The sequence below is a fragment of the Canis lupus genome, chromosome 5, assembly GCF_003254725.2.
Source record: "Canis lupus dingo isolate Sandy chromosome 5, ASM325472v2, whole genome shotgun sequence".
NCBI lineage: Eukaryota > Metazoa > Chordata > Mammalia > Carnivora > Canidae > Canis > Canis lupus.
Window position 1 is genome coordinate 53958363 of NC_064247.1, and position 25893 is coordinate 53984255.

General features: G+C 44.8%; 1 long non-coding RNA gene across 3 annotated transcripts; it reads right to left on the minus strand.

Annotated features, from left to right (window-relative positions):
• Positions 1-587: 587 nt before the first annotated feature.
• LOC112647086 (uncharacterized) lies at positions 588-17167 on the minus strand. 3 transcript variants are annotated; one of them, XR_004816171.2, is made up of 6 exons: positions 16386-17167; positions 16123-16269; positions 11033-11254; positions 4206-4292; positions 3935-3973; positions 588-1137 (listed from the first exon to the last, which is right to left on the minus strand). It is a non-coding gene; the product is annotated as an uncharacterized LOC112647086 (long non-coding RNA). The 3 variants fall into 3 exon arrangements; XR_003128060.3 differs by lacking the exons at positions 16123-16269; positions 16386-17167 and adding an exon at positions 12315-12405; XR_003128061.3 differs by lacking the exons at positions 16123-16269; positions 16386-17167 and adding an exon at positions 12163-12308.
• Positions 17168-25893: the final 8726 nt, after the last annotated feature.

A 25893-nucleotide genomic window follows, 5' to 3' on the forward strand; every position in this document is an offset into this window, starting at 1 on the left:
GAAGAATACATATAAGAAAGCTTTTAATGGAGTTAAAAATAGATCTGCCCTACAACCCAGCAATTGCACTGCTGGGGATTTGCCCCAAAGATACAGATGCAATGAAACGCCAGGACACCTGCACCCCAATGTTAATAGCAGCAATGTCCACAATAGCCAAATTGTGGAAGGAGGCTCGGTGTCCATCGGAAGATGAATGGATAAAGATGTGGTCTATGTATACACTGGAATATTATTCAGCCATTAGAAACGACAAATACCCACCATTTGCTTCAACATGGATGGAACTGGAGGGTATTATGCTGAGTGAAATGAGTCAATCGGAGAAGGACAAACATTATATGGTCTCATTCATTTGGGGAATATAAAAAATAGTGAAAGGGAATAAAGGGGAAAGGAGAAAAATGAGTGGGAAATATCAGAAAGGGAGACAGAACATGAGAGACTCCTAACTCTGGGAAATGAACTAGGGGTAGTAGAAGGGTAGGTGGGCAGGGGGAGGGGGTGACGGACACTGAGGGGGGCACTTGATGGGATGAGCACTGGGTGTTATTCTATATGTTGGCAAATTGAACACCAATAAAAAATAAATTTATAAGAAAGCTTTTAATGAAGGTTGGGCAGCCAAAGAGGGGGCCCATTAGTGACATATGACGATTTTCAATAGCCACCCTCAACAGTTCCTCTCATTTGGTGGGAGACCCCATGTGAAGAAGCAGCCTACCCTCACAGTGGAAGCCAAAGTGGGTAGGGGGGGATACCCTCCCTCTTTCCTGCCCCTAGAGTCCAGCAAAGTTGCTCAGATGAATGAGGTTTAGAGCTCACTTGAAGTCACTGTACTGTCCAGCATTGGTGGTAAAAGGTACTGATGGATGGTACAACATGGCTGTCTTCCAAAAACTGAATGTTTGCTTTTGCAATTTGTCTCCCTGACAATCAGAGAATTCTTTTATGCCTGTCTAGCTTCCAAGTCCAACAATCTTTCAAATCTGGACCTTTTGTGTCTGCTGATTCTAGAGCCTCCAATACCAACTCGTGAAGGTGCCAGAGTTGATTTTCACTGCTTGCAACTGAGAACTCTTGCTGATAGAAGAGTGGCTCTGAGTACATGGCTGAAGAAGATTCATTTAAAGGGTCCTGAATCAAACAGATGATGACAAAAAGCTGTTAATAAATATTAGTTGTCATGGTATTCTAGCCACAATGGCTAAAACATCATAGTCCCTTCACATGCCTGCAAGATCTCAGTTTATCCCTACCACAACCCTATAAAGTCAATATTATTCTTATATCCATTTTAAAATTAGAAACTTTTTGCACAGAGTAACCTTAACCTCAAGTAACCTTCCCAAGTCACACAGATAAAATGTAGTGGATTAGAAACTCAGACATAAGTATGTGAGTAAGAATATGGGCTTCAGAGAAGACCCGACTCAGTGAAGGTTTCCATTATCTTTATCCCCTCAAATCTAATCTGACCTATACTTTCCCTCCTCCTAGGAGAGTACTTTCTCCAAGAAGTAATTTTTATGGGAGCCAGAGGATATTTACCAATATCAAGGTTCAGCCAGTTTGTCCTGACCTATGGAGGATGACAGTCCTTTCATCCAACCAGATCACTGTATTCCTGAACATCTGTCCTGATGTGTTGTTTCCCAACAGTTGTCCCAAGAAATATGAGTTGCCACCTCCATAGAGATTCCTCACCCTCAAAGCCACAACTTTCCATGCTACCACCCCCTTCCCCAGCAAGACAGATGGGGTGCCCTATTTGCAGCATTCTCAGTAGCCTTTGAGTGTGGAAGAAACTGATAAGATGAGTAGACAGGCCATGTGTCCATCTCCATTGAGTGACCAAGATGGGAACATGTGCAAGCCATTAGGCCTGGTCTGAGGGAGGCAGTTGCCTGAAGCAAATCCAGAGTTTTATAATACAGAGCTCTCTGTGATCCTCAAAGCTTCCTTTTCACCCTTGGCCCTGAAAACACTCCAAGGGAAGAACTTCAAAGTTGTTTTCTCACAACCTGGGAAAGATCTACCTACCACTTGAAACTACCAGATCTGTGACTCATTTGGAGGTTTCTAAGCCTTCCTTGCTTTGTTGGATGCTCCCCCTCCTCCAGCACCCCTCAGAGTTCTGACTAAGTCAGCTTACTTGGCCAGGTAGGTTTTGGCTAAATCCTACTTATCCTTTGGGACTTCCCCTAAGACATTATACCCCCAGGAAGTTTTCCTCAGCCTGGTTGGCTCCCTACAACACTTCACTCTTACCTCCATCAGAGCACAGGCACATCCACGAACTTGCCTTGAGTTCCTATAGTCTTCTAAACCATTGGTTTCTAACCAGGAGCAGCTTTGCCATTTGGCAATGTCCGGAGACATTTTTGGTTGTCCCAACTAGAGAGGAGGGCTACTGGCATCTGTTGGATAGAGACCAAGGATGCTGCTAAGCATTTTACAATGTACGGGACAGCTCCCAACAACAAAGAATAATCTGGCCCAAAATGCTAATAGCAGATCTAGCTTCACAGACAAGCAACTGATATAGTCAACATGACCCGGCTTGCAGAAAGACCCCCTACCTGGCTTAATGCTCTGCTGTTGCCATGTTGGAATACTTAGTAACTTTTGAACAAGGGGGCTCTGTATTTTCACTTTGCACTAGGCCATACAAATTATTCAGCCAGATGTGGCCAGATCTGTGGATGTTAAGAAACCCCATGCTAGGCTCTGCAATAAGAGATGTAGAAATGACGATATCATTCTGCCCACAAGAAGCCATAATCCAGTGGGAGAGAGAATTACATGTTGCCTTGTCTTGTGCTATGATGGGGGAACCCATAGGAAGGATTGCCTGAACCAGCTTGAAGTTTCAGAGAAGTCGGACTTACTTCAGCTAATTTCTGAGGAATGAATAGGTGATAATCACATGGACATGGACAGGAGAGGAAGAAAGGGTCCAAACAGAAAAACAACATATTCAAGATGGCAGGCTTTGAGGAGGTGAAGGCTGTCGAAAACGCTGGGCAGTCCTCTGTAGCCAGAGTACAGGGTGTGTAATAAGGTAGAGAAGTAGCATTAGTAAGGCTGCAGGCTAGGAGGAACCAGGTCTCAAACACATGAAGGAGCTCTTGAAGGGTTTTGAGTGAGGTGAGGATATGATTCAATTTAATTTTAGAAAGACAGAGTTGGTGTGGCAAATAGGTGGGAGGGAGGGGACATTGACTGCCCCTGAGTACAAGAGCAGGGAAAGCTCAATGAAGTAGAACACTAGCAATGTGTTAGGAGGGTAGAGACTCAAGAGATGCTATGGCAGAACAGGATTTGATGGTTACTGTGTGGGTCCAACATGTAAGATGAACGCTTATTCTCTTTTCATCCTGATGACAGGCCTACCAGGGATGTTGCGACTTCTCACTTTACAGTGCAGAATTTAAGGCTGAAGAAATTGAAATACCTTGATGAAGGTCATACAATGGTATGGTAGGGCCAACTTTTGAATGTGGGAATGTCTGGTGCCAAAATCATTGCCCTTCCACCCTCTCAAGAGTACTGAGGATGCAGCAGGATGACCAACAACATGTCCAACTGGCCCTCAGGCAGGTGCACTCCTTATCGCCTGTTACCAATTCTGTGCCTCAAGCCACACAGTTTACACTCAGGTTGTACACTAAATTCTTCACTTTCTGTCAAGTTGATTTCTCAGCACATAGTAGATATTTATTAATGGCTAGAAAGAAAAATTACACCATTTTTTAGTCTACACCAAAGACTTAAAAAAATGGTTTTAGTTGACAACACCAAAAATCAGAGAAGTAGAAATTAAAATAAAAATGAGATAGCATTTCTGCCTATCAAATTGACTTGGTATGAACTTTCTGGAAAGTTATCTGGCATTATTATTGGTTGTCATTTAAAACACATACACACATACCTTTTGCTGAGTGCTTGATTATTTTCTTAAGATAAGAACCTGAGGAAAAAAAAAAAAAAAGAACCTGAGTAAAGATTTATGGATAAAGATATTCATCTCAGCTTTCTGTATAATGTAAGCAAAAAAGGGGGATGCAATTTCCAAAAACAGGAGAAGGAGAAGGGTACTGCTATGAAATCAAATGACTAAATACTATTTCTGCAGAATTTTTAATGACATGAGAAAATGACAAGATACCACTAAGTGAAAAAATAATTTAATAAATACATACTTTTGTATATGCAGTAAACTCCTCACTGTGTATACAGAGTTCCCAACTGGAGCTTAGGCCATATATACTCTTGCAATTGAGACACGTCTGGAAACAATGAAGAATGATGGGATGAATCTGGTGGAATTATCCTGAGAGAGAAGTAAGCATCAGGAGACAGGAGGCCAGGCAGACAAATTTCACTGGGATACAAAGCCTCATATGTAGGTGGGGTGAGGGCTGTTCTGAGGAGGGCAGGGTGCCTATCACTCAGATTGTGGGGGACTCAGAACATAGCTGAGAGAGATGAGGTTCTGTTGTTCAGATTATCTGTTACTATGTAACAAACTATGCAAACTACTCCAAAATTTAGTGGTTTAAAACAGCAATTTATTATTTTCCTTCACAGCTCTGTGAGCTAACTGGGCTCTGCAGGACAGTTGTCCCTTAGGGTCTCTCAAATGGTTGCAAATGGTGATTTGGGCCAGAGGCATCTGAAGGCATGACTGTCTGTATATCCAAGATGGTGCATTCACATGGCTGGCAGTTGGTGCTGACTCTCCCCTCAGATGAGGCCTTTGATTGGAGCATCCATACATGGATTATCATCAAAAGGCTTATCATATGTGGCTGGAATCTTGGAGGAAGGAGCCCAAGAATGAGCATTTCAAGAGACCGAGGCAGAAGTCACAGCCTTCATACAACCTCATCTCAAAAGTCCCAGAGCACCCTTTTGGATGCATCCTATTGGTTAATCAAATCACTGAGACCAGCCCAGATTCAAAAAGTAGGTATGAGACTCCACTTATTGATAGAAGGGGCAACAGGTGGTTGCAGGAAGGGAAGGGATTGATGGCGGCCATCTTGCAAGCTTATTTATCACAACTGTTTTTAATAAAGAGTTCTGGGAACCATCGCTACATAGGACCTTGAAGCAAGGTTGCTTGTACCCCAAAGTATAAACCAAAAGGGGCAGAGACTCCCACCTCTATAGAAACCCAGCCTGACTTTGGTGCATACAGGCTTCAGAGGGCACAGCTGTGCTTCTGTACCCAAAGGAAGGCTCAAAGCACCAGGAGAGCAAGAATGCACAGCAGCTATGATATTCATGACAGTGGCCACTAGAGAACACTTTAAAAATGAGCCCTTAATGGCTGCACCAGTTCACATTTCCACCAACAGTGCAAGAGGGTTCCCCTTTCTCCACATCCTCTCCATTTGTGGTTTCCTGCCTTGTTAATTTTCCCCATTCTCACCGGTGTGAGGTGGTATCTCATTGTGGTTTTGATTTGTATTTCCCTGATGGCAAGTGATGCAGAGCATTTTCTCATGTGCTTGTTGGCCATGTCTATGTCTTCCTCTGTGAGATTTCTGTTCATGTCTTTTGCCCATTTCATGATTGGATTGTTTGTTTCTTTGCTGTTGAGTTTAATAAGTTCTTTATAGATCTTGGATACTAGCCCTTTATCTGATACATCATTTGCAAATATCTTCTCCCATTCTGTAGGTTGTCTTTTAGTTTTGTTGACTATTTCTTTTCCTGTGCAGAAGCTTCTTATCTTGATGAAGTCCCAATAGTTCATTTTTGCTTTTGTTTCTTTTGCCTTCCTGGATGTATCTTGTAAGAAGTTACTGTGGCCAAGTTCAAAAAGGGTGTTGCCTGTGTTCTCCTCTAGTATTTTGATGGAATCTTGTCTCACATTTAGATCTTTCATCCATTTTGAGTTTATCTTTGTGTATGGTGACAGAGAGTGGTCTAGTTTCATTCTTCTGCATGTGGCTATCCAATTTTCCCAGCACCATTTATTGAAGAGACTGTCTTTTTTCCAGTGGAGTCTTTCCTGCTTTGTCGAACATTAGTTGACCATAAAGTTGAGGGTCCACTTCTGGATTCCCTATTCTGTTCCATTGATCTATGTGTCTGTTTTTGTGCCAGTACCACACTGTCTTGATGACCACAGCTTTGTAGTACAACCTGAAATCTGGCCTGGTGCAGCCACTCTGGAAAACTATGTGGAGGTTCCTCAAAGAGTTAAAAATAGATCTGCCATACGACCCAGAATTGCACTGCTGGGGTTTTACCCCAAAGATACAGATGCAGTGAAACGGCAGGACAGCTGTACCCCAATGTTTATAGCAGCAATGTCCACAATAGCCAAACTGTGGAAGGAGCCTCGGTGTCCATCAAAAGATGAATGGATAAAGAAGATGTGGTCTATGTATACAATGGAATATTACTCAGTCATTAGAAATGACAAATACCCACCATTTGCTTCAACATGGATGGAACTGGAGGGTATTATGCTAAGTGAAATAAGTCAATCGGAGAAGGACAAACATTATATGGTCTCATTCATTTGGGGAATATAAAAAATAGTGAAAGGGAATAAAGGGGGAAGGAGAAAAATGTGTGGGAAATATCAGAAAGGGAGACAGAACATGAGAGACTCCTAACTCTGGGAAACGAACTAGGGGTGGTGGAAGGGGAGGTGGGCAGGGGATGGGAGTGACTGGGTGACGGGCACTGAGGGGGGCACTTGACAGGATGAGCACTGGGTGTTATTCTCTATGTTGGCAAATTGAACACCAATAAAAAAATAAATTTAAAAAAATGAGCCCTGGCAGCAAAAGTGAGGTATATTCAGAGGCGTGGAGGCCTCCAGAGTGAACGTCAGGGTAAAGACCACAATCCTGAAAGAAAACAAGAAAGACTTCATCTGAGAAATCCTTTAGAACTTCCCAGAAACAATTCAGGAGGACTTTGCAAGGCAGGGTGAGGATAGTTATCTGGAAAAGCCATAAAATACAAGTTATGATGACTAATATCACCTCATTTTTTATCCCAGCTTGATGTAAAGCAGGTCACATGACTTGGATATATGGATACGTATGTTTCTATGCACACATGCATAGACATACACATGCACAAAGAAAAAAAAATGTGCTCGAGAAAAAAGGACTGAAGAAGGTACACCAGAATGTTACCAGCATCCATGCAATCTCCGACATCAGATTAGAGGGTTTTTAACCCCCTTCTTTATATATTTTTCTGTATCCGATTTCCAATGATGAGCACGTTGCTTCTATAACTAGAAATAAGTACACATGTGTAAAAGAAGCATAGTATATCTTTAAGGATGGTGGTTGTTCAAACAAGGCCATGAGGGAAGGAGGTCTCCCCCTGCCCAGGCCCTGGGAGTCTGGACACCACAAACCTGACAGCCAAGAATATCCATGGCAGATCTCACCTCCAGCACAGCCCAGGGGAGCCATAAGCATAGCAGATTGGGAGCCCTGGAAAGGATGTCCAGAGTGACTCCAAGTGGAGCCCCACCAGTTTATCACACCCCCCCAAGATGATCCTCCTAGACCCCCAAGAGTTGTGCATCATTTGCACACACATCCATAGGCATTCCTTCTACATGCATCAAGGACATTTCATCACACTCGCCTCCTTCAACCCGCTTACTATGAGTCCTCTTTATTCAGCCCCAGACATCTTCCCTAACCACCCAGAAGTCTCCTGGCATCACTTCTGCCTCCTACCTTGAGGGCAAGGTTCTCACTTTCCCATCATTCTCTCTCCTGGCATGCCCTATCCTCCACTCATTCTGGTACATTCTCCACATCTTTGAAAATAAGGGGTGGAAGGAAGAGAAGAAGAAGGGGGCCTGTTCGAGGATTGCCAGTCAGTGACAGAGCCAGGAACCCTCCGCCCGAGCACCGCCAAGGCACCTGCACATCATGACAGAGGGGGAGTGCAGGTGGTGGAGGAAGAAGAGATGGACAAGATAACAAACAAAGCAGGGGAGAAGGAAGAGAAAGGAAATGGAAGAGTGACCATCACTGGAGGAGACCAGGGAACCAATCCTGAAGTTGCGGGAGAAGCTTTGTGTCCTTCAGGAAGAAAAGCAGCAGCAATTCCTGCAACTAGAGAAAGTTTTACATAAGGAAGGGAAATGGAGGTGAGAGGGGCAGAATGAACCTGAGCACTGTGACAGGAGCTGTGTACCTGTAGAGCCTCACTGTCACATAGGAGCTCACCCCTGCAGCACCCAGGGAGCTCTGGAGGTTAGGCCACCCAGGTACCCTAGGGCAACCAACAGAGCCAAACAGGTGCCCATCACCTGGCACTACAGGGGCTCAGAAGCTTTCACAGAGATCCTAGAGCACGGACAATTCCCTACAGCCCAGGTGGCACACATAGTGTTCAGTCCCCACGTCCACACCTCACTAGGGACTGGAGCAGCCAGTCTGTACAGTCAGCTGTTCAGTGCACACAGATAGTGTTTAGTGTGCATACCTGTCTCAGCCATAGCTACAGCCCTGCACTGTGTGTGGGAACCTCCAGCACCCCCAGACTGTATGCCTGCAGGTTGGCAGTGGCCTGTCCCTGAAAAAGCATGTAGAACATGCTAACCAGCAGACTGGCTTCTCTGACTCATCCTTCCTGTGCACCCTCAAGCTCTGCACCCAGCCCCTGGAGTCCTTACCACCCCCCTAGGTCCCCATGCAGGTGCAACCAGCAGGAAGTCAAGCTTCATGGCTCCTGGGCCACTTGGTCCTCAGTTCCCTTTCAGTCAGCACAGCCAGACCCCAAGTTCTGCCGCAAGTGCCCATCGGATTATACCTTCAACCACACCCCATCTCTTGCTATAGAGGAAGGTCCCTTGTGTGTCCCAGGCCAGTAATGTCTACTGCTGCCAGGGGGTCCAGGCATCATCTCCTGTAAAAGGCCTCCAAGGCATTCTGGCCCTCTGTCCTCAAAAACTACCCATGACCAACTTGGCTCCTCTGGGTGCTCCTCTTCCTCATGCCACTGTCCTCTCCACATTGTTGTGGCCTCTTATCCATTTTCCAACACCATGCCATGTTCCATGAGGACAAAGACCTTGCCTGATTCATCCTCATGCCCCCAGCACCAGGTCTGCACACTCACTTGCTCCCAGACACCTGTTAACCCTGCTTCTTGAAGAAGCCAAGGTTTCTAGGTTCAGACTCAGGGTTATAAGGTACATCTATTGGTAGGGAAGGAATTGTAGGGGTGTCCAGCAAGGAGCATGTTATTTAAAAAGTTACCATAAATTACATATGGCCTGAAAAATAGCAGTTGGAAGAGACTCCTGATGGTTTCTTCCAAAAATGTCCTTAGATGGGCAGAAGTTTGCTCAGGGCTTTCATGTGCTTCATCTCATATAGTCGCCCAACAACTCAGTCAAGCAAGGAAACAATGACCCAGAGGAATGAAATGAAACAGTTGAGTGGATGGCACATCATGTAAATGCAGAGCAAGGACCACCTGGCTTCCAAGACCCTGCCTGACCCTCTAGACCATGGGAGGATGGGAAGTTAGCTCTAAGGCAGATCTCTGGGCTTTAATAGAATTATCTTTCCAAAAAAAAAAAAAAAAAAAAGAATTATCTTTCCACATGGAAAGAAGAAAGAAGGCATCTCTTTTCCTAAAATGCCTGAGCCAGTATGTCTGCTTCTTCATGCTTTCTATCACTGTCTATTATGGACTGAGTGGTGTCCTCCCAAAATTCATATGTTGAAGTCACCCCCAATGTGACTATGTTTGGAGATGGGGCCTTTAGGGAGGTAATTAAGGTTTAAAAAAAAAAGGCTGTAAGAGGGGGTCAAGCTGGCTGATGTCCTTCTAAGAAGAGGAAGAGATATGAGGAATACATGTGACAGAGAGAAGGCCATGTGAGGACACAGCAAAAAGGCAGATATCTACAAAGGCAAGGAAAGAGGCCTCAGAAGAGACCAAACCTTGCACCTCCCACTTTCAGAAGTGTAAGAAATAAGTTTCTATTGTTTAAGCTACCCAGTCTGGCATTTTGCTATGGTGGCCCAAGCAGACTAAGTGAGCGCCCAAAGAGGAAAAAAGGACCCATGTTTTCATCTCTCTCTCAACATGATCACTGCCCAGAGAGCTAAGTAGCAGAAAGATCAGATTTGGAGTTAGAGGTGTGGTGGAAAACCTCTGGAAAAGAAGCCATGCCCCTACCAGTTGGGGTAGAACTGGGACATCCCTTTGCTGTGGAGCCAGGACAGTCAGCATGTCAAAGAGCCCTGCGCTGACCACCCATCAAAGGCTGCAGAAAGCACTCATGGTGCCAGGGGTATGAGAGTTTCCCTGTAAGCCCATCATTGGCTCTCAGCTGGTCTGGTTGTGGTACGAGGAAGGGAGGAAAATTCAAGTGACCACTGCAAGCCACACACAACAATCCCTGTTAGGGAACTGTGTCCATTAGGGAAATCAAACTCACCAGAGGTGGTTCAAAAAAGAAAAAAAAAAAAAAAAGGCTTCGGTAAGAGGACCATTCTAGAAATGAGGGACAGAGATAAAGGAATAAATGAGGAATCATGAGCCCCCAGACACTAGCAATGACAGAAGGCTGTTACCACCCCTAGGTGATACAGGGATGGTACCACCCCTGAAGGGACAGGACAGAGAGGACAGTGTCAGTGAGGCTGTGAAAACCAGCACCCTTCCAGGAGGCCACCCATGGACATCAACAGACAAAATACTGCCAGAAATGTGGTACTAGGGGAGGGAAGAAATACCCCAGGCCTCTCTTCCCATTTCCCAGACTCCTGCCAATGGCTCCTATGAGCCAAGCCAGTCATCAAGGGAGCCCAGATAACACAGAACACAAGGATCAGGTTTCCAGATCCCAGATCAAGACCCGAAAGGGTCACAATGGATGTGGCAACAAATAGAGAATAACCTATACACACAGATACTATTATTATCCCAATTTCTCAGAGAAGGAAAGTAGAGCGGGGAAGTTAGGTATTTGCTCAACATGTTCCAAACACCATGTATACTTTCTAGAACTCACCTGGTTGGAGCAAGTCTTTTGACTATAACAGGCATATAAACAGCCTGGTAAGAACTGGAAGGCATATATTACATATGTGAACCCAACAATGCAGGAGGAGGACAAGTAGTCAGGCAGGCTTCCCAGAAAAGGAGACTTCTGAGTAGTCTTGAATGTGTATGAAGAAGCAGAGGACTTCAATTCACTTCCACCCTGTGCCTTTGCACGTGGCTAGCACACAAGCTAAAATGAGAAAAATGCACCAAGCTATGAGAACCTGGGGCATTACAGGCTCCCCACTCATTCATCTTCACATACCCATAGTCCACCTGAGACAAAGAGATACATTAGAATAATACAGGAGGCAGTGTTGGGTAATGTTCAGGATTTCAGACTCTGTGTCAGACAACCTGGGTTTGCATCTTGAGTCTACCTCTACTGGGGTAGCAATCCAGGCCCCACTCCAAGTCTCCTTCTCTTAAATTTATAAAAGGGGTACCCTGGTAGTAGCACCTACTTCACTGTGGTTGTTGTGAGCATGAAATTAGGTAATGCATGGAAAGACCAGAATATTTATTGTGATTGTCATGATTATACAAGTAAAGTTATTATTACATGATTTTACTCATTAGCAATTGTTATGGTCATAACCTAATAGAAAATCTATAATCTAATATAAATTCTAAAAGAAGGAAGTAGTGAACAGTGAGGAGTGAATGGGGGGCTCCCCAGAAGAGGGGATGTTTGAAATTAAGCTTGAAGTTCTCCAGGTGGAGAAGGGAAGGCATCCAGGCAATAGGACCACATGAGAGAGGGCATGGAGGCATGAAAGAGTTCAGCAACCGGGGAAATGGTCTGTATCTCAGTGTAATCAGGGTACACGGTGCATGGGAGAGAGAGAGAGAAGGAAGTAGCACAAGATAGGGCTGGAGCAGTAGGCAAAGGCCTTTCAACAAATCCAACCCATTGTGAATACTCAATGCACGATCCCTCTCCTTCCAAAAGCCTTTTATGAGCACCTTACCCCACAGCAATCCCCACCTTCTCTGAATCTCAATAATCCCCTGATGTTTTACTATATGATTCAGTATATAATTTTTTTAAAGATAGTATTATTCTCAAGATTCTTCTGTGCAATATTTTTTTCTCACCAGCTTTCTCCATCTCTTGTATCACCCTGACAAAGAGCCCCCAGTAAATCTTTAGGAGACCTTTGTTGATTGGTTGATAACTCTTGTTTATTTAGAGTCTTTTCTCTGTACTTGGTAAAAAGAATTCAACTTATGATGAATGATAGTCTTACCAGAGCCTTCAGGGCCCTAGTGACCCAGTGTGGGACATGGCCTGGCTGGTTCCACCTCTCTCCTCTGTTCAACACTGCCCCCTGTCTTCGCTTCACTTCCCTGGATGAGCACATAAATGGCCTATCCCCTCATTGGGATGACACATAATAGAAACCATAATCTGTGGCCAGTATTATTTTTACTTTTATTAGCAACCACTGGACTTCTAGATCCATGCACATCAACTAATCTCACTTCTATCTATAATTTTCTGACTTTGATCATCTCAAATCACCATAATGGAGATGTGTGAAAGGTATAGATTCTTTTCTCTCCTGAATGTGCAAAAGTGAAAGGGTGTTCTCTGCTGGGAAATGGCCTGACCAAAGGACTGGGGCGGGGCAGCTAGAACTATTGGTCCCTCCCAATCATTTCCATGATTTCTGAGAAAAGCCATCCCCCACCGACAGTTGTTTTAACAGGGCTCACACCAGACTTCAGGTCAATTAAATGACTTTAAATGACCTTCAGCATGGAGAAGCTAGCTTTTTCAATGGAAAATAAGTCCCCCATTCAAAGTTCAAGCACCTTCTCTTAAGTACTTATTATAGTTAGATGAAAAGCCACATGGTTTCTCTTTAGAAAAGTAATGATACTGAAAAAGAACAGGCTAGAGTTAGAACATTTCACTATTTCCAAAATCCCCTGACACTGGGCAACTGGTTACTGAAGGTTGACAATTTCTGGGAAGCAAGAGTTCAAAGACAGATGACTAGATTAATAGGATGGAAGAAATCATTCATTCATTCATACATTCATAAGTGTAGCAGATTCTAATAGAAATATTCTGATTTTCCATTCATAAAATAACAACCTAGATTTTAATCCTAAACATTGATTAACCTGGAGGGCTCAGGCTTCTAGTTATTTGCCCACTCCAGGAAGCCATCTCCAGTGCCTCGTGTATAAATTATGCTCCTTTCCCCAGGAGCTAATCACAACATTTAGCACTCTGTATTTCAATCATCCTATTTTCCTATCTCTAGCCCTGACTAGGCAGCAAGATCTATGAACTCTGCTCCGTTTATCACTGTGGCCCTAGCTCATGCACAGTGCCTTTCATATAGTAGTTGCTTGATAAATATTTGTCCAACAGTTGAATGAAAGAGATCTGGAATGACCACTCGCATATTCATTTATTCAATCTCTAACAATACTTGGAAGGATCTTCATCTGAGAACGTTATAAAAAGAACAAAAATAGTGAACTGAGAATAACTCATCTCACACATGGAGATGGGAACTGGCTTTGTCCAGTCAGATGGGTCACAAACAGACCAGTGAAGGAGTAGATTCCAGGGCATGGATGATTGGAAATGAGATGAGTGGACACATGAGTAGACAAAACAAATAACAAAGACTTGCAACAGAATTCTAAGACTCATTTTCGGCCTCAGGCAGGCAGAGGGAATTATCTCCTTCTGTTCTGGTCTAGATCTCTCTCTTTTTCTCTGTTTTTCATTTTCTTGGTATGAAATTTCCTCCATCAGGTAATCACCTGCATCCCCTGCAAACCTATCTGCCGCCCATAAATCTGAATCTGCTCCCCATCTTGTATCTTTAAACTCTTCCTCTTTACTATGTTTTCATATATATGATCAAGATTCCCTATTTTTAAGTCTAACCCCACACACACACTTGATTCTGTACTCTTAGAAAGTTCCTTCCTCATCTCTCTCCTTCCCTTCAAACCCAAGCGTGCTCACCTACAGCCTCCACTCCTTTGCCTTTAGCCACTCCTCAAGGCACTAAATCTTATAAACTGTTCTTACCCATGTTACTTGCTAAAACCAACAAATAGCTCTCTGTCCTTCTTTTTCTTGACCTCAACAGCTTTTGCCACCATTGACCAAAAGTTCTTAAACTTCTTCCCTTCTGGGATTCAGTGATGCTATTCCCATAGAGGCTTCCTCTCACTCTTTAGACTCACCCTTCCCAGTCTTGATCCTTGACTGGTGAGCACCTCAAGGTTCTTCCTTCCACTGTGAGCTCTTCAAACACTACTCCCAGTTGGACTCATTCAAATCTGTGTCTTTAAAGACCATCTACATGCTCGCACCACCAAAAACCCTTCTCTCCCACCCAGAGCCTTCTCTTCCCCTAAGCACCAGACCTATGTATGGAGCTGCCAAATGGACCTCTTCACCTGGATGTGCCAAAGATGGTTCAAATTCAGCATGTTTAAAATCAAACTTGTTATATCCTTGTTATCCTTGTTACCCTGCTTGTCCTCTCCCTTCTTGTTCTCCTCCCCAGGGATGCCACCTCCATTTTTTAGGCACTGGAACCAGAAACCGGGAAATCATCATCTGCTCCTTCATTGCCATTGTCACCGAGATTCATCAATTCTACCTCCTTAAACTCTCTCTTTAAATCTTAAATTCTAGGGGCAGCTGGGTGACTCAGTTGATTAAGCATCCAACTCTTGATTTCAGCTCAGGTCATGATGTCAGGGTCGTGAGATGCATCCCTGCTCTGTGCTCTGCAGGGAACCTGCTTAAGATTCTCTCTCACCTCCTCTTTTTGGCCCTCCTCTCTCCTGTGTGTCTGTTTGTCTGTCTCTCTCTCTCTCTCTCTAAAAAAAATAATTTGAAATTCCATCCAATTCTTTCTATCTGCATATCTGCCGTATCAGTCCAGGCTATCGGCACCACTTGCCTGAAAGAACATGGCCTGTGAGCTGCTCTTATCTCCAGTTTTATATTTTCTTCTTAGCCACCAAAGCGATCTTTCTAAAAGAACAGACCAGGAAAAGAATCCCTTCTCTCTCCCACTCCCACTTCACACAAAACCTTTCCTGGCCTCTTCTGAAGACCTCAGGGTAAGCCCATGTCCTCAGCCTCCTTTCTCCTTTCCTGGGTGTTTGCTCATGCTGGCCCCTCTGCCCAGGGTACATTTTTCTCTCCCTTTCTACACTAAGCAAGCTTAGACTCATTTTTTTAAACCTCACTCAGTGCCTTTCCAGAGAAGTCTTCCATGACTCCCAGCCTTATTAAAAGGCTGCCTCTGTGGTCTCCTGATTTAAGTGCATGTGGCCCTTCCCCCCATAGTGTGCCACAACCAGTGAGTAATGTGAAAGTTTCAGTCTCAGTGAACTAGGGAGCCTAGACCCTGGTGCATGTGAAGCATTTAATAATTATTTTGGGGCAGCCCTGGTGGCTCAGTGGTTTAGCGCCACCTTCAGCCCAGGGCCTGATCCTGAAGACCCGGGATCGAATCCCACGTCAGGCTCCCTGCATGCAGCCTGCTTCTCCCTCTGCCTGTGTCTCTGCCCCTGTGTGTGTGTGTGTGTGTGTGTGTGTGTGTGTGTGTGTGTTTTCGGTCTCTCATGAATAAATAAAATCTTTCTAAAAAATAATTATTATTATTTTGTATATGAGTGAATGATGGATGGGTGGAAAGAAGGCCAGCTGGGTGAAGGAAATCATCTTTCCCTCTTAAATTCACTCTACATTGTATATCCATAATGCCCTCTAGTGCCTGATAGGTTCACTGTCAGTTTAGAAGCTACTGGGCCAATTAGCAGACATGTACTGAATGTCTACTATGTGAAATACCCAGTGCTGGGCACAGAATGATCTTACAGTCTAGTAGAGCAATGACATATGTACCAAAGAATCACCCTACACTGGATGTTGCATGAGGCAAAGAGCCAATCAAATAGCAAGAGAATAAAGAAACTAGAATTCAGCTGGGCTAACTGGACAAATATCCTAGTCTCTCTGGACTCCATTTGCTCACCTATAAAAACATGGGTCGCAATACTTACTTTCTCAGGGTTTTGAGGAGGATTCAAGAAGAAAATGTTCATTCCAGACATGTGCCAGTTTCCCTACAGAGTAGGCCCTCAGTAAGAGCCACCTTCTTTCTTTTCCACCTGCTTATTCACTCCTGAATCTGCGACTCCCCCTGGAACCTATGAAAGCAAATTGAGGTGAGGGGAAAGCAGCTCCATCCATGCCCACAGAGCCAGCACACTTTAAAACCCTTGATTTTAAAAAGCTGGTGATTCCCAGGGAGTCCATATGGTACCTGGGAAAGTGCTCCTGGAACTTAGGCCCCATCTCCTCTGCGGCACTGAGTTAGGTCTGTGTGGAGCAGATGCATTTACTGCTGTCCTTGGTCTAATAGGATTATGAACCCCAGATTGCCTTCTGTCAGCATCTGGAGATGATTGTGGGATTCTTCTCTCCCAAAGCCTATCCTTGCTGCTCACGAGCCACAGGACACAATCCCATCTTCAAGAGGACATGTGAAATCCTGAGGCCTGGGCCCCGTCTTCCTCCGCACCTATCTGTACTCTCCTCCAAACACGCGGAGCCCTCCTGTGAGCCCAACGCCTTGCTCTCCAGCCCCTCTGAGCCTTCTTCATACTGTGTTGTCTGCCTGGAGTGCTCTGTCCCCAGTTCAGCACCCACCAAAGTCATCTCCACTTTTGAAGAACCAGCTCAGGCATCATCACCTCCTTTGCGCAGCTTCCTCATGTCTGGGTTGGCTACCCCTCCCAGGGGCTCCCACAGCACTCAGCCCCTTTGACTGCCACTTTCTGACCTTCTGTGGGTGCCTCCATTGGACTCTGAGCTTAATGAGAGCAGAAGCAGGCCCTCTCCAATGCTGAAGCCTGTAGCCCTCCCCACAGGGCTAACTCAGCAAGGGCTCAGCAAAGAGCCTTGGGTTGAACTGCCCCACGGGGCTCCAGGGAGTCATTCTCTGAGGTTTCTCTAATTGCTGGTACAGACATGTTTGCCCAAATTTCATCTGAAGACTGTCGCTGCCCTGTCCACTGGGTCATCCTTGTCTACCTGAACCATCCTTTTAGTTAACCTGTGCCCACTTTGAAGCCTTGTGTGCTGAGAAAGGCAGAGTCAAAGCCAAAGGGTGTAGCTGGAAGAAGCAGAACCAGAGCAAAAGCCCAAGTTAAAGTCAAGTTAGAATAAATGCATAGTCATAAATATTAGGCTGCACTTTTTCTTTTAACCATTTATTCAGTACTTACCATGATCCAGGTATACTTTGGAGTTCCCTAACACACTCACTTATTTAATCTGCACAACTGCAAGACGAGGCTGGTCCAATGGATAATGTTATTCCCGTTTTATGCATGGGGGAAAATGAGGCACTGAGAGGTCAAGTGACTTGCCCAAGGGCACAAGCCCAGAAATAGGTGAAGAAGAGATTCTTTCAGAAGCAGACAGAATCAAGAAGAGGAGGATGAGCAGAGTGAGGAATGGGGCAGGTGGGCGACCTGTTCATTCACCTAGTCATTCATTCATTCAATAAAGAATGTTAGGCATCTGTGCTTGGCTCTGTGTCAGACTCTGGAATTATAGTGGTGAACAAACAAGTTCAGTCCCTGGCCTTATGGTGCTCATAGTAGAGGAATTAGGCAAATAACCACTCAACTAATAAATGAGCATACATTATGGAAAGTGCTAGAAGCAAAAAGTACATGACACCATGAGACCAAATAGAAAGAGGTATCTAATAAATATCAGGGGTGAGGAAATGATCTTCCTGCTGAGACAAAAAAAAAAATGTGTTAACCAAATGAAAGAGAGAAAAGAGAAAGCTCTAAGCATATACAAAGGTCCTGGGGCAAGAAGGTGTTTCAGTATTCAAGAAACTGGAAGAAGAAGAGACAAGAAATGAGGCTGGTGTGGTAGGCATGGGCTAGATCGCACAGGGCTTTAGTAGGGAGCATGTGGGAAGGGGAATAGTGGGAGCCTTGAAAGGGAAGTCAGAGGTGGATCTTAAACACCACACTTAAAAATTGATGCTTTATTTTCGATATACAAGATGCCTAGGTTATCTTGGAAGCCAAGACAGGGTCTTGGGCCTATCACTTTAGAGATTAAAAAATAAAAATAACCAAAAGGATATGTGTTTGGTGGGGTGGGTGTGAGGAGATTTAAAATACCCAAAAGGAGTACAAAATGGCCAAATGATCCCAGACTGGAAAGAGTTCACCCCTTCCTACCCTTGATATCTTCATCAACTCAGGCGCTCTGCAAAATAATAAGCTATCATTTATCCACGTTCTGCAAGGTAGCATTACAACTGAGTCAGGGCAATAAATCAGGCACATATAATTTGAGCCCTGAAGTACAGTAATTCTTCTTTTAATGCAACATCTGGTATAGATAATACAATTTGCAGGGGGGGAAGGGGCAACGAATGCTACAGCAGGGCCCTCATTATTGTGCAAGCGTTGCTTGCAGGCTGACTTCCCTCCCATCCTTCCAGCAACACCAAGGACTTAAAAAGGACCTTTATTATTATTCCCTTGGCTGGCCAAAAGGGAACTCGAGTTAATTATAGACTTGTTTGCCGGTTATTAATTAAACCCCAGCTAAACATAAAAACACAGGGGAAGTGCCATTTCCCGCTCCCTGCTTGCAGCCTCGTGGAGCTGAGCTGACGTTCCTGACTTTGCGGTCCACTCTGCGTCCTGTTTCCTCTGCGGATTTTCTCAGGAGGGTCCCAGGGCCTTTGCCCTGTGTGCAAACAAAACCTTATTTTTAGATGGGAAGGAACACAAAATTGAAAGCTCCGAAAGGGCAGGGTGACAATAGGAGGAAGCATGCAGACACTGACTGGTTATGACACCCAAGGCCCCAGGGACAGCCACACCCTCCCATGCCCCTCAGCCTCCTGGGCTCTCCAGCCTCACTGGTCCCCAGTTGACACCCCAGCTTGGCCAGCACAGTCTATGCAGTGACAGCTCCACGTGACTAGGGCAAGCCTTGGGTCACATGACCAGAGCTCCAAGCTTGCCCCCCCCCCCTTCCTAGCTCCACAGCAATGAGAGAGTGGCAGGGACCTCTCCCAAAAGTAGACACTGACAGCACTCCTTCCTACATGTGCTGGGAATCTCACACAAGACAAGGCTCGTCAAGCACTCTGCAGGCTCCCAGGACATGGCTGCTTAAAAATATTTGTTTCCTTCCCCTCATTCTTCCGGGATGGCAGGCTTAGTGTCTGTATCTCCTACGTAAATATCAAAGGTGTACACATGACCTTGGCACATCTCAGATTCTTTCTAAGCTTCTATTTTCTCATTTCTAAAATGGAAGCAGGACCAGTGCCCACCAGGGGTGATTGCAGGGAGAATCAAATTAGGCAATGGGAGACACCCAGTGCCTGCCTCTGATCAGATGCTCAGTGTGGGTTGATGATTGAATTAGCCTCAGAAAACAATCCTCCAAATAATTAAAGAGGAGAATATCAAGCCAGTATCTGTGGCATGAAAAAGAAGAGAGATATTAATCAAAGGGAATCACACCAAACTAGGCTCATTTCTTACTGGAGTTGAGATACATTACCAGATCAAGAACATCCCATGGGTGTTGTACAAATACATCGTAAGAGTATTTGCCAGATTCCTTGCCAAAATCTAGCTAGACCATCAACCTCGCCCTCAAAATCTTCCAGGGGGCATATTCTCTGCTCATCCGTAGAGAGCTGTGGCCATCACTGTCTGATTCACCTAACCCGCACTGTTTCTTAAAGGGGAAGAGCCAAGGACAGAGCCCTCTGACCACCAGTAATCATTTTCAAAACAAGATTCCTTAATGTGGCTAGTCACATGGATGAAAACAGAAAGCATTCCAGTTAAAGTTGCAGATGAAACAAAACTTGAGGGAATTGTTCATGTGACTTCCAGACTCTGAGCACTGTGCTCTTCATACACCCCTACGTCGCCCAGCCAAACTACAGACTGTCAGGTCTGCATCAAAACTTGCCCACCCCACCCACTGGAGTGGGTGTGGACAGCCTGCCCTGGCACTGGCTGTGCAACTTGTGAACAAGGACCTTCACTGGCATCATTTAGTTCTGTTCAAACAATTTATTTCTCTCATTTTTTATTGTTCTAAGTGGATTGTTTCCACCCTCCACCCATCTCCTGGCAGCAATCCTGAGACTCAGAGTCACATCTTATTCTGCTGAGAAATCCCTATGATAGAGAAGCTCGAGATACAACAGTGAACAGGCCTACAAGACCTTTACAGGAGAAACAGATGGCAAACACATAATTGCACAAATAATTATTCAATCACCATTTCACTAAGCACCATATGCTAAAAGAGCAATAGGATAAAGGGACCAGAGCTAATGTCTTACTTGATCTCTTAAAAACTTCCTCATGAGTAGTCCATAAATTGTTCTGCCCATTGTAAAGGTGAAAGTGAAGCCTGTGATAGACACCATGGAGCTACTGTAGAAGGAAGGAAGGGGGGGGGTGGCAAAAGCTTTGTGAATTTTGAAGTGCTACATACATGAAAAGGTGATGACAACTGTTGTGGGGTTTTTTTAAGATTTTTATTTATTTATTTGACAAAGAGAGAGAGCACAAGCAGCAGCAGCAGAGAGAGAAGTAGGCTCCATGCTCCATGCTGAGCAGGGAGCCCAATGCAGGACTGGATCCCAGGACCTCTGGGTCATTACCTGAGCCAAAGGCAGATGCTTAACCAACTGAACCACCTGGACACCCCAACAACTGTCATTCTTGTACTTTGGGAAACCAAGCTTGAGATTCCATCACAAATTTTTTAAATACCTGACATCGGAGTTTCCATTTCTTTCCTTCTTCTAGCCTTCTGTGGGATGATGAGGTAAGATAGGGACATTGAGAGAGGCTATCTCAACATTGACATCTACCCTATATTGCATCACCCACCAAATAAAATTTTTCCATACCAACTGTATTAACTTGGAAAAATCCTTCAACTTCTCGAAATGTCCACCTAGTCCCCAAGAAACAGCTGACAATATTATCTATCCCACAGGATTCTGGTCAGCAGTAAATGAAACAATATATATACAGCCTGACACATACGCAGTGCTTAGTAAATAATAGCAAGAATTTCCATTGCCTCCCCCCTTCCCTTCCTTCCCTTTCTTTCCTCTTCCCCACCTCTTCTCTCTGGAGAGGTCTTCACTGCCCAAGAAGATGAATCAGCATTCCAGGAGCCTGGCAGAAGGCTGCTGTCAGAGGCGTGCCCTACCCTGTCAATATGTGGCTTTGGTCTTGTCTCCAGGAACTCAAATTTTAAAAAGAAATACAATTGGCATGCTCCTCACTGCTAATTTACCACTTGCTCTTCAGGTCTTATCAATTGCATGAAGGGAAAGGAATTGATTGGGAGGTGGGGGGATAAGGGGAAAGGGTGGTTTGGGAACTTATCTGCACCTCTGAGAACTTATGAATAGTTTAATAAGAAAATTCCTTCTCTCCTTTCTCTAAGAGTAGAGCAGTGATGCATTTGCCATTCTCCTTAAACAGAAAAATTGGGGGACGGCATTGGAAATACAGCTTGACTGTGGTGTTGGAAAGGCTTAAAGATCCAAAGTCTATAGACCTGCTACATGTCCCAGGACGTCCATATGCAAAACTGATGGTAGGATGTACTCTGGGAGAGCCTTTATTTTCCCGGAGCTGGCATGCTTCTTTGTGGTGATGAGGAAAACGTGTCCTGACACCTATCCCATGCCCAACTTTTGCTAGGTGCAGCTGGGCATGTGGAGAATAAGAGAGTGGCAACCTTACCCTTGAAGCTCACAGGTAACCTTTTGCAGACTAGACATAGCAAGTTGGAATGGGAAGGAAATTACAGAGCAAGAAACAAACCCACTTGCTGGGAAGTAATGTTTACTATTAACCAGCTGCAATGTATTAAGTGCTGGGTCTTCCCTCTTAATATGTACTTGGCCCTGACAATGATACTGAATAGTAGAAATTTTTAGACAAGAGAGATATGTAGCTTGTACTTGTATTGCATAGAAGACACTGGAGCCCAGAGACCATAAGTGGCAGAGATAGAATTTGTATTTGGATCTGACTCCAGAACCCATTCTTGTCTGGGCTGTCACATAGTCACCAAAGAACATGAATAAGTGAGGCTAGAAACAAATAAAATTATTACGGTAGGCAAGTTTAACTCAAAATTCACAGCAAGGGTGGGGAAATTCATTATTGGGGAAAATAGCTCCTTGTTTTTTCTTAAATTAGAACCTTATAAATGAGTGGTCCCGTGTCCTCAAGAAAAGGTTAGAATATGGGCAGGATCCTCCACTGAAATAGAGAAGCATGTAATTGGTTTTAGAAAGACTTCCATCCAAAATGATTAAATCAAGTTTTGGCACATAAAAGGGTGAGGTTCAGTTATTGGAAAATTTACTTAGGTGACACAGCTCATTTCCTGATGGAACCAGATTAATGGGACATTACTGAACCTAATTCCTCAAGAAGTAAATGACTCACCTCTCCTCCTGCTGGGCTGCCTGGAGCTTTCCATGTGTTTGGCCTTCTGCCCTTTCTGAAAACTCAAGTGCTAGGATGGGAAGCTCAGCTGGAAGGGAAAAGGAAAAGCATCAATCCTCATTTCTTTACCTCCTCGTTCTCCATTAATTAGGTCTTAAACTAAGCAGCATCTGAATAGCCAAAATAGATCCCCCTCCTACCAAGTTTCAAGCTTATACTAAGTTATTTGGAGCTTCCTGGGAAGGCCTGGGGTGCTCAAGATGGCTAGAAGGGCAGGATCTTGGAAAAAAACAAGATTAGAGAATGGTAGTAAGGAGGTCTGGGGGTGGATCTCTCAGAATGGGCACAAAGCATGAGGCTATTTGTGTCTGGTAGATGTTCACACGGACAAGAAAATATGTTGTCCACAGCAAAGGAAGACTCAGTAATCAAATGGTCAAGATGTCCTATTTTGTGGTTATGTGGTTTCTCTTCTCCATCACCCTGATGTTTGTTCAGTGGGCTCATGAACAAGGTGGTTGCGATTGCAGGAATTCAGATTAGCAGTGCTATAGCCAGATTGATTTTGGGCAAAGAAATCTATGTTACTGAACCACACAGGAGTGTCCAACCCATCAACCATAGAGAACATGGCTGAGTCTCGGGTATGGAGTTACTTGCAGGGAGAGCATTTAGCCACATGGTCTGATCAAGTACTGGGCAGTGATCTATATTCACTAGAACAGATATATATATACACATATACACATATGGATTTGATTTCCCTGCTCACGATGTTTCTGACAACTCTCCATTGGTAGCCATGAAAATACCTTATGTCCAGGGATCCCTGGGTGGCTCAGCGGTTTAGCGCCTGCCTTTGGCCCAGGGCGTGATCCTGGAGTCCTGGGATCGAGTCCCGCGTTGGCCTCCAGGCATGGAGCCTGCTTCTCCCTCTGCCTCTCTCTCTCTGTGTCTATCATAAATAAATAAATCTTTAAAAAAAAAAAAGAAAAGAAAATACCTTATGTCCATCATGGATTCCCACACAGCATTGCTTCTGACCAAGAAATGTATTATCTAGAGAAAGACAAAAAGGGCTCATGACCATGAGTTTCATCGTGAATGTTACCACTCACAAGCCGACCATCCGATAGATAGAAGGATGCAAGGACTGTTAAAGACACAGTTGTGGTGATTGCTAGATGGCAGTATTAGCCAGGATGGGGGACTATGCCACGAGATGCAATATATATTCTGAACTACTAATTCATATTGGGTGCCACTTTCCCATAGCCCAACTACTTGGGTATAAAAACGAAGTGACAGAAGGAGCTTCTTTCCCCATTAACTCTAGTGACCCATTTGCAAAAATTTTTCCATTCCTGCAAATCTGGGTTCTGCTGGCTTAGAGGTTTTAATTCCTAAGGAAGGGATGTTTCTACCAGGTGGCACAACAACGGGTCTTGAGCTGGCACCCGAGACTGCCAAAAAGTGGGTTGGTGCTCTTGTAACATGAACTAACGTGACTAGTGGTAAAAGTTAATGGAAGATCCTAGAAACCCAGCACATCAGATCTACTCTAGGTTTAAACCTTCCAGGAATGACTGTCAGGGCCCCCATATCCAGGTAAAGAACATAACCGACTGGGCTGATAAAGTTAGGCAAAGGGAACATGAATGCAGCAGTGGAATAAGGAAGCTCCAACTTGAACTGTGCTCTTGCCATCTGTCGTAGAAATGAGGAAGGTTAAAAAAAAAAAAAGAAAGAAAGAAATGAGGAAGGTTGCAACTGTGCAGGCAGTCTTCCATACCGCCGATTCCTCCCTAGCATCGAAACAAAGCCTGGGTGATTTTGGCTGGCTGGCAAAAATACATGCAAGGATCACTGCGGAAGAGAATGTCTTGCTTTCCAGCTTCTCTCATGGAAGTAGCACTGACCAACCCCAAGTCAAACACTATGGCCTTTCTCTGACACATAAGTATCTGGCTCAAGGAGATCCCAGAGTGCTCACTGGATGGCAACTCTCAGTGTCACAGCAGCAGGTTTTGCAAATAGTTCTTTTTAGATACAAGCAAACCCTCAACACATCCCTATCCTAAGTCCAAAGCTAAAACTTTTTTTTTTCTTTTTTGTAGGAATAAAGAGGGTCCACTACTGACCCAAGGACAAGGGAAGAAAAAATTGAATTGAAATTGGTCATTGCAAAGGTAAAACTGGGGTGTAAGGCCCACACCTGCTTTCCCAGGAAGTCCTATTAAAATGGACAATGGCCCAATTGTCCTCCCCTGCTGAAAGAAACTCTGGAGTCCCCAACCTGGGAGCCACTGTGTTTTTCTATTTCTTTCCTTGAAACACAATTTATGGGAAATACTGTGAGATCTCAGGGGGGGAAACAAAAGGCTGGCAGTAAAATGAAACACCTAATTAATAGAACTGCTCCACTGCTGCCAGGGAGCTTTTCTACAAGATCCCTGGTTCCTGGAGAGAGGAGGTAAGGGAGAGGGACCCGCCAGCACCTGTCGCTCACTGTCCACACCACGCTGCCTGAAGGTGGCACAGGGAGTGGTCACAAGGCATTCACTTGGAAGTCAGATGGCCTAGGTGAAAATCCAACGTTTGTCACTTACTTGGACAAGTGGCACAACCCCCCTGGGCCTGTAAAAGGAGGGCGATTGGTGTCCTTCTTCAGGTGACTGGGAAAGTGAGGTGAGTTCATCAAAGCACTTGGGAAAGTATAGCAGGTGCGTTAGCTATTGGTGTTAAGTGTCAGGCAAGCCCAGCGTTGTCTGAGCGCACGTGGCTGTTTGCGGGGAGAGCCAGACCTTGCTCCACAGCTGAAAGGTTGTAAAGGCTGAGATGCTTACAAGATACCATGCCTGCCCCTCCCCTGGGAGGGGGCTTTCTCATCATTGTGTCCCTCCGCAGTATCAGTCCACAGAGGGCTCAGGATCCCCTGCCTCATACAGGCGCAGCTTGCGGACTGTGGGGACAGGGCCCAGGGACAAGCAAGCCCTTGCAGCCTGGGCCTGGCTGTTAGAATCAAGAAAGGAGATGAAAGAAGAGTGGGCCTGAGCAAAGGGACAGCTCTGTGGGCTTTAGCTCACGTGCAGCACGCATCTGCCCAGCCCTGACTAGAAGGGATCGCACAGCAAAATGGATTGAGGCTCATCTGGGACGGCGATTTTGCAAGGAGTCTTCTTGAACCCTCACCCCAGTGACTTTTTCAACTTTATCATTTTTCAAAACAATATAAGGTCTTGGCAACCAGCCTACTTCTCTCTCCAGCCTCCCACCCCA